This window comes from Ictidomys tridecemlineatus, chromosome 10, assembly GCF_052094955.1.
Source record: "Ictidomys tridecemlineatus isolate mIctTri1 chromosome 10, mIctTri1.hap1, whole genome shotgun sequence".
Lineage (NCBI taxonomy): Eukaryota > Metazoa > Chordata > Mammalia > Rodentia > Sciuridae > Ictidomys > Ictidomys tridecemlineatus.
In genome coordinates, this window is record NC_135486.1 from 129282193 (window position 1) to 129299075 (window position 16883).

Below are 16883 nucleotides of genomic sequence, written 5' to 3' on the forward strand. Positions count from 1 at the left end.
TTTTTTGGTAGACTGGGTTTGTTGGGGTTCTGGAAAAGTTTCCAAGATATCACAAACACAACTGGCTGGTGTCGAACCCAAAGGAGTGGACAGTTTTCAAGTGCCCCATTACTTGCCTTCATCTTTTCCTTCAAGGGGATGCGTTTGCCTCGAAATTTAGAAGGCGCAGGAAACCCTTCTCCCTGGCGACTCTAAGCCATCTTCCAGTTTTGAGTCTCCCCAAAGTATTATAAGTAGCCATGTCATGTGACTAGACAGGACCAGGGGGTGGAGGAGGGATGCAATCAGGAGACCAAAGACAAATCCCGGGGATAGGAGGGTCCCCATTTTCTCACTCTGAACTCTTCATCATTTCAGGATTTTTAAGAGCGGCTCATCATTTTGGAAGGCTGTGTGGTTTTCACGAACCGTGTGGTGCTTGGGTCCCTCCGCTAAGGTCTGACCTTGAGGATGGATGGAGACCAGCACTGAATGGATCCTTCATACCTGGGCCGGGGGCCTGGATCTGCGGTCTAGACACCACCCCGGAGTTACTGAGTCCAGGAATCTGCATGGTTACCAAGCCACACCTTCACGCGGTAAACCATATTCACATGAAAGATTGAGATGAACTGATTCAGGCTCTCAATGTTAGAAGAAATTGTTAACAATATATAGGCGGTGGACGTTGAGGTCTTCACTAGATGGCTCTGTTTCCTAGACAAGGCTGCTGTCTGGAAAACTGCAGTGTTGAAGGCTGGGACCTGAGGCTGCAAAAGCATTAAGAGATTAGGGTGTTCCCAGACCTGTCAATAGGAATTCCAAATAAAAACAACAGTCAAGAGTAAAACACACGTCTACACGTTGCAATGGCTTTCTTCTGGAGGTGCAAATTAGGAAATGTTGAATGAATATGTTTATTGAGACAGAAACAGTCTTATTCTAGGGATGCTTGCTGCTGTGTGGGCTCATGCCCCGTGATGATCCTTGTTCAGCCTCCTGAGTCGTCTGGCTCTGGTATCCTTTATTCATTCAATAAACATGCAACAAAGGTTTATGGAGCACAGCAGCTAACAAATAAGCAAACCCTTTGCCTCTGTGGAGCTCACATTCAGGTGATGGGGAGACAGGGAATAAACAGAGAAGATAAGCAACCTGCATGGCATGGGAAGAGAGATAAGGGCTCTGCGGGGAATGGGCATAGAAGTTCCCGGGGCTGAGTGATCAGGGAGGGCTTTCCAGAAGGACAGAAGTTTTTTTTTTTTTTTTGTACCAAGGATTGTGCTCAGGGGCATGCAATCACTAAGCCCCATCCCCAGCCCTATTTTGTATTTTATTTAGAGACAGGGTCTCACTGAGTTGCTTACCACCTTGCTTTTGCTGAGGCTGGCTTTGAACTCAAGATCCTCCTGCTTCAGCCTCCAGAGCTACTGGGATGACAGGTGTGCACCACTGCACCCAGCCCCAAGGTCAGATTTAAGTGCTGAAAGGGGCAAGCAAGAAAGCCACATGGCCCTGGAGGAAGAGGGTCCAGACAGAGGGGACGGGAGTTTGCCTGACTCTGGAGCAGCCACGACGTGGCCTTGCGTTCCCCTCATAACCCAGAGGTAAGCTCTTATCTCATGGTTGACAGCCGAGTTTAACTGGTTCCCCTTATGGTTGGGGGGCCATAGGGGCTGTCACCCAGACTCTGCTCACAGTTGCCACGTTCTCCTGGGAGCTCACGTCAGATCTGTCAAGTGAGCATCAGTTTGCTCCGTGCCTGGACCTGTGCCAGGCATCTGAAGCTCAGAGACTGGTGGGCAAACCAGACCAGGAACTCGAGAACTTGCTACATATGAGAAGCGGAGAAGGGACGTCTCTTTCAGCCTTGGGGCCCGGGGTGACTGGGGACTCCTCACCTCCTTCCCTGACTGCTCCGCAGCCTGGGTCACCGCCCCGGGAGCAGCCTCCTCTATTTCCTTCCGAGATCCTTGGGCACTGGTCTTCACACTCCATTCTCCACGGACGTCGGGACTCCGTTTCTTCCATTTGTCCCTCCGCCTCCAGGGCCTGACAGATAGAAGGTTCTAGATCAATACAGATGAAGACCATTTCCAAACGAGGGATGGTTGAACCACCCCTGCTCTCTGGCAGGTTTTCCTCCAGCCTCACCCCTTCTGCCTGCCCCACGGCCCCCCCCTCAGAACACTCCTGGATGCCCTCTCTGCCCCGGAGAAGCTTGTCCTCGGTCCCACCAGACCCAAGCAGTGTCATGGTCAAGACTATGGACTGGGGCATCCAGACAGGCTTGCTTGGGTCTCTGCCCCTGCCGCTTGCAAACTGGGCAAGTTAATCAAACTCTCTGAGCCCCAGCCTCGGTTTCCCCACCTGAGCGGAGAGTGCCTTCCGTCAGCAGCCACTTGGTTATTCTTCCAAACAACCATTACTCCATCCTTCTCTCTGCAGGGGTCGCTGATACCACCGCCTGCCTTAGAGGAGAGCCCGGGGCCTGGGCTGGAGGCCCCTGGGAACCCCCCAACAGAGACCTAACAAAATGAAAAAGCCCAAACTCAGTGATTGTGCCCCTGGGGACCCCGAGTTGATGATCCGGGGACAGTTAATGAGCTCCCTTCTCTGCTCTCCCCCTTGGCAGGTGGTGGGGCGGCCACCCAGACCCAGCGGCTGCTCCCCGCACCTGCCCCCCCCATTCCAATTCCTTTGCAGTGTCCTAAAAAGCTAACGAGGCTGAAATCACTCCTCCCACGGCCCTGCCACTCCCAGGCTGAAATCACTCCTCCCACGGCCCTGCCACTCCCAGCCGTTATCCAGTGTTCTCTGAGGCCCCTGCCTCCTCCCCGCTGCCCAGCCCTCTCCATCTGCTGGGGGCGCTCCCAGGGCCTGGCAATGGGAAGTGCAGAGATGGTCTCTTCTGTGCCGGGTCTGCCTTGCTCAGGGTGGAGGACAGAGAGAGAGGCTGACCCCGAGGGCCTGCTTTGGTGGAGAATTCCAACAGTGACCCTTCTGGCCCCTGAGCAATCATCCTGGGGTGTCACATTATGAAATCATGAATGTCCCCTGTGAGTGCCCCAGGAGAGGGGGCAGGCCATGGTGGCTCAGACCCTAGTCCTAGGACCAGGAAGCCTGGGATCCAGTCTTGGCCCCACTCTTTAATAACTATGGAATCTCAAATCTCAGTCCAAAATAATATGAGCTGCTTTTCCTCCCTCTTTTTTTTTTTTTTTTTTTCTGGGTGCTGGGGATTGAACCGAAGGACTTCGTGTGCGCTAAGCATGGACTCTACCTCCGAGCCGCGTCCCCAACCCCTCATGGTAGCTTTGGTTTCACGCACAGCCTGCTCTTGGTGGCCGGCCTTTGCTCATAAGCCCACACGCTAATAATAATCCTACTAGCTGATGTTCGTTGAGAACCAAACAATGCTTCTTGATGAATTAATCCAATCTCCACAGGACAGACACGTTAATGGGTAACTTTTGGGGGGTGTTCAGGGTTGTGCCTAATCTAAGGTTGGATACCGAAGCCCAGGACTCCTGGGCATTATTTGCAGGAGTGAGTGGCATGCAGGCAGGGGACTGTGATAAGGACATTTTAAGGATTCGTCTCCAGGATCAGAGCGGAGAGGACACTGTGTCCTCAGGCCAGCCCCATGGACTGAGGGGGGTGTGTGAACGTGAGGAACAACAGTACATTCTTTGGGTTTTTGGTAACGTTGTGTTTCTTTTCTGTATCTTTATATCCGTGCTTTCTGGATTTCTCAGCCTTCAGAATCATGAGCTAAAGAAACCTCTATTCCTTAATAATTACTTGTTCTCGGGTGCCAGGGATTGAACCCACGGGTGTTTCACCCCTGAGCCACATCCTCTGCCCTTCCTGTGTTTTATTGTGAGACAGGGTTTTGCTAAGGTACTTCTAGCCTCTCTAAGTGGCCGAGGCTGGCTTTGAACTCACGATCCTCCTGCCTCAGCCTCCTGAGCCGCTGGGATGACAGGCGGGCGCTTCCTTGCTCAGTCCATCTCTTGAGCTGGAGGGTTGGTATTGGTTTCGGTGCCTCGCACCCCAACCCCTCAGCCCTTGTCAGACCTCACCGCCGCCCTGGTGAGGGGTCCTCATGCACACAAGGTGTCCGCCAAAGGTTCACATGTTAGAAAAGGAATCCCCAAAAGTTACATGTCAATGGCATTTGCCGGAGACTGAGGGAGGTAATTAGGTTGGTTGAGGTCCTGAGACTGGGGACCCCGTGGTGGCATTAGTGGATGGGCTTGCTCTGTCTCACCGTGTGATGCCCTCTGCACATTATGCTGCTGCAGGAAGACCCTCACCAGGTGCTGGCACCAAGCTCTTGAACTTGCCAGCCTTTAGAAGCCTGAGCTCAATAAACCTTTTTTTCCTAATAATGACTTGGTCTCCGGTGTTTTGTTATATAACAAGAGAAAATGGACCAAGGCAGGTCAATAACCCACAACGTATTGACTTTGCCTCCTTCCCTCTTCCTCTCTTTTCTTTTTTCACTCCTGTAAGGTCAGGCTACGGCGACCAAAAGGAGACAGATTCAAAAAGGCCCGTGAACGAGGCTTTATTGAGACTCCACTCCCAGGAGGAACCCTTAGACCAGGAGCGTGAGAAGAGGGTCTGAGAGGAAGCGCTCTGGGGCTGGACTGGACTGGAATTTTTATGGGCTTAGGGCAGGCAGGGAGCCCTTGGGACAGGAAAAGGGGTTTTTAGAGTCCCTTGTCCTACTGGGGTTGGTCAGAGGGAGCTGGCTAAGATGCAGGATTGGCCGGGAGATCCCGCTGATGGACAGCGGCAGAGCTCTTCTCTCTGCGGAGGCTGCCACAGCATACGTGGCTGGTGCGCAGGGGCCTGGGGTCCCCGGGTGGTGTCCAAGCGCCTATGACACATCTCCCATAGACTCCCAGCAAAACCTGAGGTGGTGCCATGGCAGAGACTCCTTATTGCCCTAGGACTCCGAAGGCCGAGTCTCCAGTGGCAGTTACACTTCCCGGCTTCCCTTGCCACTAGAGTGGCCCTCTTGTTGCCAATGGAATGTGGGCGGAAGGGATGGGTCACCACTTAAAGGGAATGGTTTGGTTTTACTTCCTCTGATGCCCTTCTCTGGGGGTTGGCCGTGGACGGGGTGGTGGTGGTGGTGCACGGGCCGTGGGTGAGAGCAGCATCTCAATGCAATGTGGAGCAACAAGGTCAAAGGAGCTGGAACCCCGAGGGACATTGTGGAGCAGAGTTGCCTCCCCGTGTAGTCAATGGGTGTCCCTGCAGGGCACAGGCCAGCTTAGCCGTTCAGAGCGGGGAGGAGGATTGCCATCCACCTCTGGGATGTTACATGAGAGAGAGAGAAATACACTTTTATTCTGCTCAGACTGCAAAGAGCGTGCGGCTGTTTCAGCAACTCATCCTGCGCCCCAACTAACGCAGTCAACAGGGGTCTGAGCAAGCGAGTTACAGGCATAAATGCTGACGCCACCTCATTCGTGCCCCGAGGCTGGTGAGGCCTGGGGACGTTTCCTTTACATAACCACCCTGCCTTGTGCTCAGCACCGCAGAGCCCTGGGAGTTAGCAAAGCTCCTGGGACACTCCTGGGACCCAGGCTCCTCTCAAATGGTCACCTCAGCAGTCCCCGTCTTAGACTGTGTCCCCTGTCCCCCAGTGCTGTCCATTTCGATGTATTTCCTTCCAAGTCCTCTCCCCGCAGACATGGCTGCACATTGGTACCCGGGCTGCTTCCCGGGGAGCGGCCTTCAAAAGGAACATTGACCAGCCTTGGGGGACGTGGGCGCACGCAACAAATGGGCAGCAGTTCTGGAACAAACATGCCTGGCCTGTGCTGTCCGGTTGTTGATCTCCGGGTGGGGGCCATTTTCCACCCCGTGGTCATCCTGTATCTCCTTGTTGTTAAGCAGAGCCAGAAGCTTAGCGCAAAATGGCACCTGCTTATTATCTTGCAGTTCTGTAGATGGGAAATTTGGGGTGGGCATGGCTGGATTCTCTACTTAGGGTCTCCTAAGGCTGAAATCAAGGCATCAGCCGGCTGGACTCTTATCTGAAGGCTTTGGGGGAAGAATTTGCTTCTAAGCTTGTTCTTGTGGGTGGGAGAAATTTAGGTGCTTGTGGGTGTAGGACTGAGGTCCCTCTCACCTCCAGGATGCCGCTCCCCAGCTGGGTCTCTGTCACCTCCAGGATGTCATTCTCCAGTCCTCACACGTGGCCTCTCCATATGCAAAGTCAGTAATGGTGTCCTCCACCTTTTTCATCCTTTGACTCTCTCTGACTTAAGTTTCTGCCACTAACTTGAGGAACATGCTCCGCTTTCAAAGGGTTCATGTGATTCTGTGGGGCCCATAGAATACCCTCCCTCTCACTCGACTCAGAGTCTATTGATAAGCAACGGGAATCACAGCTGCAAAATCCCTTTTTGCCACCCAAGGTGACCCATGGCATGGCATCATATTCAGGGTCCTAGAGATATGAGCAGAAAATCAGCTTAGAATTCTGCCTGCCGTGTCTAACAACCCCTTGTATCTTAGCATACGTAAGCTTCCCCTTCCCTGGGGGGAAATAAAGGTGATCTCTGGATGCCAGGTTAGGGGGAAGACCCTCACAATGTGGAGGACACTGGAGGAAGGGTGAGTAAGCATCAGGAGGACGGATGAGTCTTGGATGAAGGACGGACGCTTTCTACGCGCATCCAGCCGCATTGATTGAGAACCTACGGTTGCAGGGGCCTTGTATCTGGCAGGAGACAGAACAGCTCAGGTGGAGCTGATGGTCTAGTGAGATAGCTGATTAAATAAAGATGGTGAGTGTCCCCCAAAGAGTAATGTGGGGTTCAGTGGGAAGGAACCAGGGAATAGAATGTCGGCTGAGCATGACAAGGCACGGATTGACATAGGGTTGGTAGAACCTATATGAAGATTGGGGACACCGTCTCCCAGGTGACGTTACACCTCAAGTCCCTGCCATCTTGTTTATAGAGAGTACTGAGCCCCCTAAGAATCGGGACTTGTCTTTGAGCCCCGAGGGTCACCAGGAGACTACATGTCTTAGCGTATTGACTAAACCAGGGGGTAACTAACTCAGTGGGAATACCGACTTCACATGAATAAATGAAACTGTCTACATGCGAACAGAAGAACAGGACAGGTGTATTGACAAACGGTGCCTGTCCCTGACCCACGGTGCCAAGGAAGGAGTAACAGGGAGTGGTGGGTTCTCGACTCTGGAGAGGAAAAGTAAATATCGTATTTACCTTAGTATCTACAGTTCTTAGTACAAGGTGGGCCTTCGATAAATATTTGAGCATTGGACAGATGATACATCGGTCATCATTTGGGTTCATGCAAAATAACTCTGTGCTTTTTACAGACATTGTGATTGAAGCCTGGGAGTGCACCAGGGTGGGAGAGCACTTACCAAGCATGTGCAAGGTCCTTGATTCAATCCCCAGCGCTGCAAGAAACCAACCCCTCCCCCAAACCAAATAAGCACTATGATTGAGGACCCATCCCTTGCATTGCTCAGTGTTCCTTAATTGGTGAGGGTGACAGGCTGTTTTAATTTTCCCAGGGCTGAGAGAGTTCTTGGAACCCAGGACTTGGAGTTAAAACTAAGATTGGAAGGGTTTCCCCCCAACCAGAGACTTCCAATGTAAAAATTGGGAAAGTCCCAGGAAAAGAGAGGTGCGTTGATCACCCCACCCTGAATAAAGACCCAGAGGAAAAAAGAAGATTCTCTTGACGTTCAACTAATGGATGGGATGTTGGGAAACTCCCTCTTTGCCTTGACCTCAAAAGAGCTCCAGGGTCAGTTTTATGGATAACGTAGATGGCCGGTCAGTCTAGGATGTCTGTCTGAAATAGTTGTTTCTGCTTTGCTTTTTATTGTTTTAATTCTCTCAAAAAAATTAAAACAAACAGCACAAACTGCACCCGAGATCACACTGAATGACTCTTAACTGAACGTACTCGAGAGATGCCTGTTCTTTTCGTCTTGTTATTTCCCTTCAACTGGCTATTTCCTTCTGTGTATTTATTATTTAGGTGGCCGGCAAGCCGTGGCCTGTGAGCTAAATCGGGCTTGCTGTCTTTTTCGTTCAAATGAATTTTGTTGGAAGCATACTCATTAATTTATACGCTGACTAGGACTGCATCCGTGTTTTGATGACAGAGTTGAGTTGTTATGACAGAGGCTATATGGCCCAAACAGCCTAAAATATTTACTACTTGGGTGTGACGGCTAATCTTGTTTTTTTTTGGGGGGGGGTGTGTACCGGGGAATGATCTCAGGGGCACTTGACTACGGAGCCCCATCCCCAGCCCTATTTTGTATTTTATTTAGAGATAGGGTCTCCCTGAGTGGCTTAGGGCCTCACTTTTGCTGAGGCTGGCTTTGAACCTGCGAACCTCCTGCCTCAGCCTCCCGAGCTGCTGGGATGACAGGCGTGCACCACCGTGCCCGGGTGTGATGGCTAATCTTGTTGTCAGTTTTGAGTGCATTGAGAGACCCTAGAAAATTGGCAAAGCACACGTCTCTGTGTGCTGTGAGGCATTTGCAGAGATGATTGATGGGCACGTGGGTCGGCGAGCTGAACGTGGAAGGAACCATCCAGTAGTCTGGGGGTCCAGGGGAACACACAGCAGCAGCAGGAGGAAGCTCATTCAGGTGTAGCCAGTTCTTGAGCACCTGGGTTTTTGCTGCAGCCATTGACCACAGACATTAGACTCCAGCTGCTTCAGCCTTTGACCGTGGACTCAGGCCTGAGGCTCTCCAAGGAGTTTCCAGGCCTTCAGCCTCAGACCGGGCCTGCGTCACGGGTCTCTCTTCTTCTGAGGCTTCCAGGATCTTGGACTGAGTGGCCACTGGGTTCCCTGACTCTCCAGGTTGCAGATGGCCACTGTGGGACTCGCCAGCCTCTGACTGTGCAAGCCAATCTAGTAAGTCCCTTTTTATAATTATATGTACATTCTGTTGATTCTGTTTCTCGAGAGAACCCTGACTAACACATGGGACCTTTACCACGAAAACGGTCAGCCGAGTGTGGTGGCCCACGCCTATAATCCCAGCGACTCAGGAGGCTGAGGCAGGAGGATCACAAATTCAAAACCAGCCTCAGCAACTTAGCGAGGCTCTAAGCAGCTTAGCAAGGCACGGTCTTAAAATAAAATATAAAAAGGGCTGGAAACTTAAAAGGGCTGGAGATGTGGCTCAGTGGTGACGTCCTCGTGAGTTCAATCCCTCGTACCCCCCCCAAAAAAACCAAAGAACAACCAAACAAAAACCTGTCGATTCCTGGATTATGTCTGAAACCCCTAACCCTTTTAAAGGATTTATATGTCGTTGCACATTTTACACAAACATGTATATTTCCTGTTTCAGAAGTGCATATCTTCTCTATATGCGTATTTTAATTTTACAAAAGTAATATATACACATTAGAGAAATGATAACATCACAGAAATCTGTAATAACAATAACATAGATTCCCCTTTAATAAGTTCCTGTTGGTGGCCTCGTTAACTCGTTAACGACTGTCCGTTTCTCCACTATCCTTCCAACGCATCAACCAATCTATGTATATCATTAAAATAACACTGCACACAAAAAATAAATCTCTATGTGAGCAAATTTTTCCTGGGTAAGCATTCTTAAATTCTGTACCAGCAGCATTTTCCTGACACACTCAGACTTTCTCACTCATTGTTTCCAATATCTTTCCTCATTGATCTGGTTGAATGAAAGCCTTTTCTGTATCCCGCTTCACAACAGCAACATCATTGCAAGTTCTAATTATTTCTGGTACCTCTTATTACCGTAAGTATTCTCTTTGAAAAAAAAAAAATGTCAGTATTAATTGCTGTGACTTTAACTCCAGGGATCAACGAGGATGGCAGATGCCAGGGGACTGTCACCTTGCTTCCAAAACATCGCACTAAGTGTTCAGGACTTTTGGCTTCTGCTGGTTTCTCACTGGCCTCTAAAAGACTAGCAGGACCGGTGTCCTCGTGCTACACACGTCTCATTGCTCACCTCCGGAAGTCTGGGTCTTCTAGGGCCTCTGGCACCATCCCGAATCTCAGAGCCTGGAGCGCTCTGCATCCCTAATTGCACGGATGCCTGTGTCCCCCTCAGTTCTCTTCTCAAACATTCCTTAGGTGCCTCTGGAACTCCCATTCTGCAGCCAGCAAACGTCCTGATACTTTCAATGTCTTTCCCGAACATGGTCTTTATTCTCTTGTCCTAGATTAAACCCAGTGGCCCTGCGCCTCTTGTTCAGCCTTCTCAAATGCGGGGTGTTTTTCTAACCTCATGCACCCCAGAGCTCTCCTGGTCACTTTCAAAGTGTCCCCTTTACTTAAAACATCCCAGAAACCTTCCATGGAAAGCCCTCAGGTCCACCTCAATTCGGACCAGCCGCCCTGCAAGCACTCAATGGCCGCCATATTGGACAGAAGAGCTGTGGCCTCCGCTGCTCCTCAGAGAGATCATCCTTTGTCCCATCAATCATCAGATAATCCCGTGCCCACCTGTGGCTGTGTTCTGCCCACGGTTTCCATCTCATCATCCTGGGTGTTTTCAGTACTCACGGACAGCTCAGCCAAAGTTGACGTCCTCGCTCCTGGTCCTCCCCACCCAGCCACCATCTGTTCCCCCACCACTTCACCACTCTGTCCTACAGCCACACCTTGGACCTCACCGCTGCTGGTGACTATTCAGTCTCTGAGATGTGGATTTCAAGTGTCCCATTTTCTGACTAAATACCTTTACTCCAAGCCACATCCCTGCTTAGTGAGACCTTTAGTTCACCCTCACCCAATGGAAACATATGCAAGCCACATATGCCACTTAAAAGCCACATTAAGCTGGACACGGTGGCACACACCTGTAATCCCAGCAGCTGGGGAGGCTGAGGCAGAAGGTAGGAAAGTGTAAGGTCAGCAACTTAGTGAGGCCCTAAGCAACCTATTTCAAAATAAAAAGGGTTGGGGCTATGATTCAGTGGTCGAGCACTCCGAGTTCAATCCCCAGTACCAAAAAAACAAAACAAAACACACATTAAGAAATATAAAATAAACAATTAAAATTAATTTTAGCAATATATTTAATCCAATAGAACTAAAACATTATTGTCCACGTGCAATCAATATAAAAATTATTAATGAGATATCATACACATTTTTTTTCCTTACTGCCTTTGAAATCCACGCGTACTGTCCACTTGGCACATTTTAATTGAGACCAGCCACTTATCAAGGGCTCCACGGCCACGTGCAGCTAGTGGCTACCATGTTGGATACAGCTGCTGGAGTTCATTGACCTAATTAAATTTTTATCCAACCACTCCAACGTCCTCCCGTTCTTTCTTACCCAGTGCAGATGCCATATCCTACGATGACATGATTCAGAACGTTCCTCCACTCTCTTTTTATTTCTTCACCTGGAAGGAAAGCTCATGACTGGTTGGACCGGACCACCAGTCTGTACCCCTGCAGTTGAATATCACAGGAGGAAATCACCCACCCGGGCTGCTCTGCCTCACCTTATCTTGGTGGCCACAAATTAAAAAAAAAAGACATCTAATGCTCCCCAGAAGGCTGATTCCACTTCCCTGGTTGAATTTCCTTCCTCTCTCTCTGAGACTCCTGTTGAGTCTGTTTTCATCTCTTCTCAGACCTCCCTGGCCTCCTCCTCCTCCTCCTCCGCCCACCTCTCCCTCTCAGCTCCTGCCCTTGCTCCATTATTCATTAACAGACGTCACACATAGAGCATGTCCACATCGCAGCCGTGCCCTCCCCTGGCTGTTCCATTCGGGTCATGGTGTCGTCACCAAGGTGGAAACCCGAGCCCTTTCTCATTCTTTCCTCACTTCTTATCCAAACCGAACCTAAAATCTGCCCGCTCTGGATGGAGCCACCACCGTCTCTGGCCCCGGCCGCAGTGACAGCTGGCTGGTCCTTTTGGTCTCCGCGCTGACACCTTGAAATCCGCTTTCTACCCAGCAGCCGGTACAGTCTCTGAAACACAGATCCTGCCATTCCCTTCCTTAGGACGACTCGTTTCCATGGCTACAAAGGTCCTCCGCGGTCTGACCCTTGCTCACGTCTCAGTGCAATCCTCCTGTATTCCTTTCCCCACGCCCTGCGTTCCAGCCACACCAGCTCCTCTCTTGTTCCTTGGGCACACGAAGCTCTTTCTTTCCTTCTGGCTTTTCAGTTGCTGACCCTCCACCTGGAAAGATCTTCTCCTGGTGGGGCCTGGGCGATGGCTTCCCCTCCTTCTGCATTTTGGAGATCCTCCCTTTACAATCCCACACGAAGCTTCTCCTCCCATTCCTCATCAGTTCTGTTATTCTCCTCCCTGCATTGATTATCTGAAACCACCTGGCTTGTTTCTTGTTTACTTCTTTATCTTCTGTTTATTCACTAGAGGAAAGTTCCACAAGGGGAGGGAGCTTTGTCTTGTTCCCTACTCTTTCCTGTGCCTGGCGGAGTATCTGGCACATAATAGAAATCCAATGAATATTTCATCAAATGAACGGATGGTTGGAGGGAGGAAGGAAGGAGCTGGGAGTTCTCACGTTTCAAGGCTCCTCTCCTTGCTGTGAATTGCACGGGCTCATGGGATTGAACTTAACAGCCTCAGGAAGTTCATTAACTTCAGATTTGGGTCACCGAGGTTGACAAAGTGCTGGTCCCCTTTCCCCCCTCGATAGAGACCATGTCTATAAATACAAGCTGGGTATTTAAGGCTCTTTAAATGGTACTAAAACAGCAAGTCTAAATAGATGGCTGTTCTGACCAGGGTTGGGTCAACAGAATACATATTATTCCAGGGAGGGAGATGGGGTTGAAGCCTCGGGGCTACATCAGATTGAGAGCTCCCGGGGATGTTCATCACGCAGGTTGTACAAATAGGTCACGACCTAGTGGTAGTTCTGGGAACTTATCATCGAGTCCCTTATAAAAATCATGCTGGCTTCTCTCCATGGGGGATGGATGGGAATGGAGACAAGAGTTGGGAGACTTTGGTTTGTAAGTGGCAGAAGCTCAAATTGGTTACAGCCATGAAAGAATGTATTGACTCACGTCATCCAGGAGGCTGGGAGTGTGTAGCTTCAGGTATAGACGGATCCAGCGGCTCCGAATTATCCTTAGCCAGGATGTGGAGTTGAACTACCCCCCATCTCCTTTGAGTATGGACTTACTTCTAAAGAACAGAGTATGAAAGAGGAGGAAAAACCAAAATAGCTTGATAGTTGAGAAATCGGGCAAACACTATGTTGGTCAGGTAATGAAGGTTAATGTCCCCAGCGATGAATCATTTTGATGAATCATTCCCTGTCATCACACAACGGGAGGGACATTTCACTTTTGTAGTGTTGTCTCTGAAGCCCAAAACTCCAGTTCAATCATGAAAGAAAACATCCAGCAAACCCATGAGGAGGGGCATTCCACTTCCTGCCTGATGAGTGCTCCGTAAGACTCTCAGTGCCTTAAAAAACAAGGAAAGACGGAGAAGCTGTGATTGACCAGAGACCGCTATGGAGACGGGATAACTGAACACACACCGTGTTCTCCCAGATTGGATCCTGGCACAGGAAAGGCATCGGAGGAACAGCGAGCGAAACCCCAGGAAAGGGTGGAACTCGGTCAATAGTAATGACCCAACGTCAGTGTCTAAGTTGTGACATGCGCGTAGCATGCTCACACAAGTAGTTGACAGTCGTGGGGACTGGGTAATAGGGTGCAAGGGACTCTCTGAACTATCTTTGCAACTTTTCTGAAATGCTAAAAGTCACTGCCCAATAGACAGGTTGTTTAAAAAGTGGGATTGAGTCTCTTAAAATGTTGTGTATTTATTAGCAAAAAAAAAAAAAAAAAATCTATGACCTTTGAAAGATTTTAAAGTTAGGGTAAAGTATACATAACAAAATTCATCATTTTAACCTTTTTAGGTGTACACTTAAATGGAATTAAGCTCAGTCACACGATTGTACAACTATCACCACCGTCCACACACAGAATTCTTTAACCTTCCAAAATTAAGATTCTATGGCTGTTAAAATATAACTCCCTGTTCTCTCCTAGACCCAGCCCTGGCAACTACCGCTCTATTTCCTATCTCTGTGAGTTTTGTTATGGTTTAAATAGGGGGCGTCCACCAAGGGTCGTGTGTTAATGCTGGAATATTCAGAGGGGGAATGATTGAATGGTGAGAGCTGGCACCTGATCGGCCATGTAACTAGAGACAAGTGAGGCATGGCTGGAGGAGGGGGTCCCTGGAGGTGGGCTCTGGAGGAGTTCCTCTTCCCTGAAACCTGCTCGCCTTTCTCTGTCTGTTCCCTAGCCATCACAGACAGAGCAGCCCTCCGCCACCAGGCCCTTCCACCAAGATGCCCCACCTCACCTCAGAACCACAGCAATGCAGTTGGCCAACCTCGGACTGGACCCCGGCAACCGTGAGCCAAAAAAACCTTCCCTCTTCTGAGTCGTTCTTGTCAGACTCGGTCACAGCAAGGAAAACCCTAACTGCACAGAAATTGGTACCAGAAGTGGGGGCCCTGGCTGTGACTAACCTGACCCTGTGGTTCAGACGCCTTTAGGACGGGTTTGGGGGAGGAGTCTGGAAAAGTTTAGAGATTCTGGCTGAAGCCTTAGAATGTTTTAAATATTCATCCTTTTAATTTCACGTAGCCTAATGCACTCAAGGTTTATCCATGGTGTAGCCGTGTGTCAGAATTCCCTTACTTTGAAAGATTGACTAATATTCTATTGTTTGCATATGTAATATGGTTTATCCATCCGCTCATGGAAGGGTATTTGGGTCGCTTCCTCCTGTTGGCAAAGCAAAATAAATTTTACCTCTAGTTCTGAACTCTGCTTTTCCTGCTGTCAGCGCTTATCATGGGCAGAAGGACTAATCACCCCATTTTTTTCCAAGTTCCAATTTTTGGTCTATCGGCCAGCATAATTTACTCTTAAAGTGTCCCAGTTTGGTTGCTAAATTATGTGCCCACCCAATCTCCCTGTGCAGATCTCAGCAGCTCTGGACTCCCACCCTCCCAGCCAGTTCTGACCTGCAATGGGCCCGGCAGAGTCGGATTGAGTCCGGTGGCTGATCTCAAAGCAATCATGTGAATAAGGTTATATCATGTTTTGGTGGTATCGTAAGCATGCCCACCTTTTGTATCAGGACTGGAGTCAGCTATACCCAAACCACATTGGAGAGAGGGAGGATTTGCTTCTCAGACAAAAATCAGAGGTGGAAAGGACGCCAGGTAGGCAAAGCACAGATGTCAATCAGATGGGGAGAGGAGAGGTCTTTAGGTGATTTACTTTCCAAATCTCCAAACTGGAATGGGGCCAAGGCTGTGCTCCTCATGCCCCGCTCGCTAGTGTGTTAAGAACCCCACGTCCTTGCAGCGGATCTGGTCGTGGGGACAGTTCATAGTGATCGATGGTTGCTGTTATGTTGTTTTCTTAACCACGATAGTTGGGAATTATTGTCCTGTTTGTGAGCTGTCATCTATAGTCGCTTCAGATTTCTTTTACGGTTTGCCCTCGGGCAAAGCGGAAATTTATTTGTGCCGCTGGAGATACACTGTGAATTCTATCTGGTACTTGTCGATGGTCAGAGTCATTGTTACCAAGGACAGATGTCTGTCCCCTATTATAAGACACCCCAGCGCCATGGAGCAGGGCTGGCAGAATTCTCAGGGTGCTGGGTCCTTGGCAAGTCCCATCCACCTGGGCACCTGATTCAAATACCTGCTAAGATCCTAAAATCCAAAGGAGGACAGCCTGTGTTGGAACCTCAGGGTTCCCCCAAAGCTGTGTGACTCTTGGCAAATTACTTAATCTCAGTAGCTTATATGGCACCATTACAAACCCCCTGTGCAGCATTTAGCAAAACCTGCTATGCATTCCTTCTTCTCTCCTTCCCCGTGTACCAACCCCCAGAGCCCAGGAACTGAGATGCGTTTTTTGTTTTTTTTTGCGACTCCAAATAGTACTCAACGCACAGCATGTGCTTCGTCAATGATGCTTGAGTTAATTTAGCAGGAAGAAATTATAGCTCACAATGTCTTTTATATTTGGAAAGTCCTCAGTGCAGAGGGTTAATGAAAATTCTCTCTGGGTTAGAGAAGGAAGGTAGCCAGGCTCCCAGAAATGTAGGCGTGGGAACAGAGCGATTCTCTTGTTAGTGAGAACATTTCAAAGCCTCTTAGCTATTAGGCTGAGTGTCTTTCTGTATTTGAAAAGCAGACTACAAACGAGTACCAAGTGTCACAGGTCTCGTCCGCTGGCACATAACACTCTGATGAGACCGTGGCTCCTTTATTTATTTATTTATTTATTTTTCATCGACATAGAATTGTGCCTACTTATGGGACACGCTGTGATATTTCAAGCTATCTGTACAATATGCCATCATCAGCTGAGGATAGGTGGTCTATCGGTCTTCTCAACCTTTCTCCTTTCTTTGTGTTGGGAATCTTCAAAATCTTCTCCACCAGCAATAATGAAATATGCAATTAATTGTCAATCATAGTGACCCTACGGGGCCACAAATATTCTGACTGCAATCCTGCTCCCCTGAGCCATCCTGTCTCTGTCCCCTGTCTGCCCGTTCCTGCCTCTGGAAGCCACGATTCCACTTCTCTACCTCTACCAGGTCCACTTTTTGGCTTCTCTATGTCGGTGAGACCACACGGTATTTGTTTTTTCCGGGCCTGACCTATTTCACTCAACACAATGCCTTCGGGAGATGGATATTTGCTGGGGAATTCAATTTATTTGACTGGTTTTTTTTCTTTCAAGACACCATCCTTAGAAGATAGAGGCTGGGAGAAGGAACCAGAAGGAAAAGGAATAATTAAGAAAAATAATGGGTT

The 16883-nt window shown here is 49.3% G+C and overlaps 1 long non-coding RNA gene across 1 annotated transcript; it reads right to left on the reverse strand.

Annotated features, from left to right (window-relative positions):
- Nucleotides 1–1257: 1257 nt before the first annotated feature.
- On the reverse strand, nt 1258–11657 carry LOC144367071 (uncharacterized). Its single transcript, XR_013426277.1, has 3 exons — nt 11357–11657; nt 2350–2507; nt 1258–2031 (listed from the first exon to the last, which is right to left on the reverse strand). It is a non-coding gene; the product is annotated as an uncharacterized LOC144367071 (long non-coding RNA).
- Between the last annotated feature and the right edge of the window lie 5226 nt (nt 11658–16883).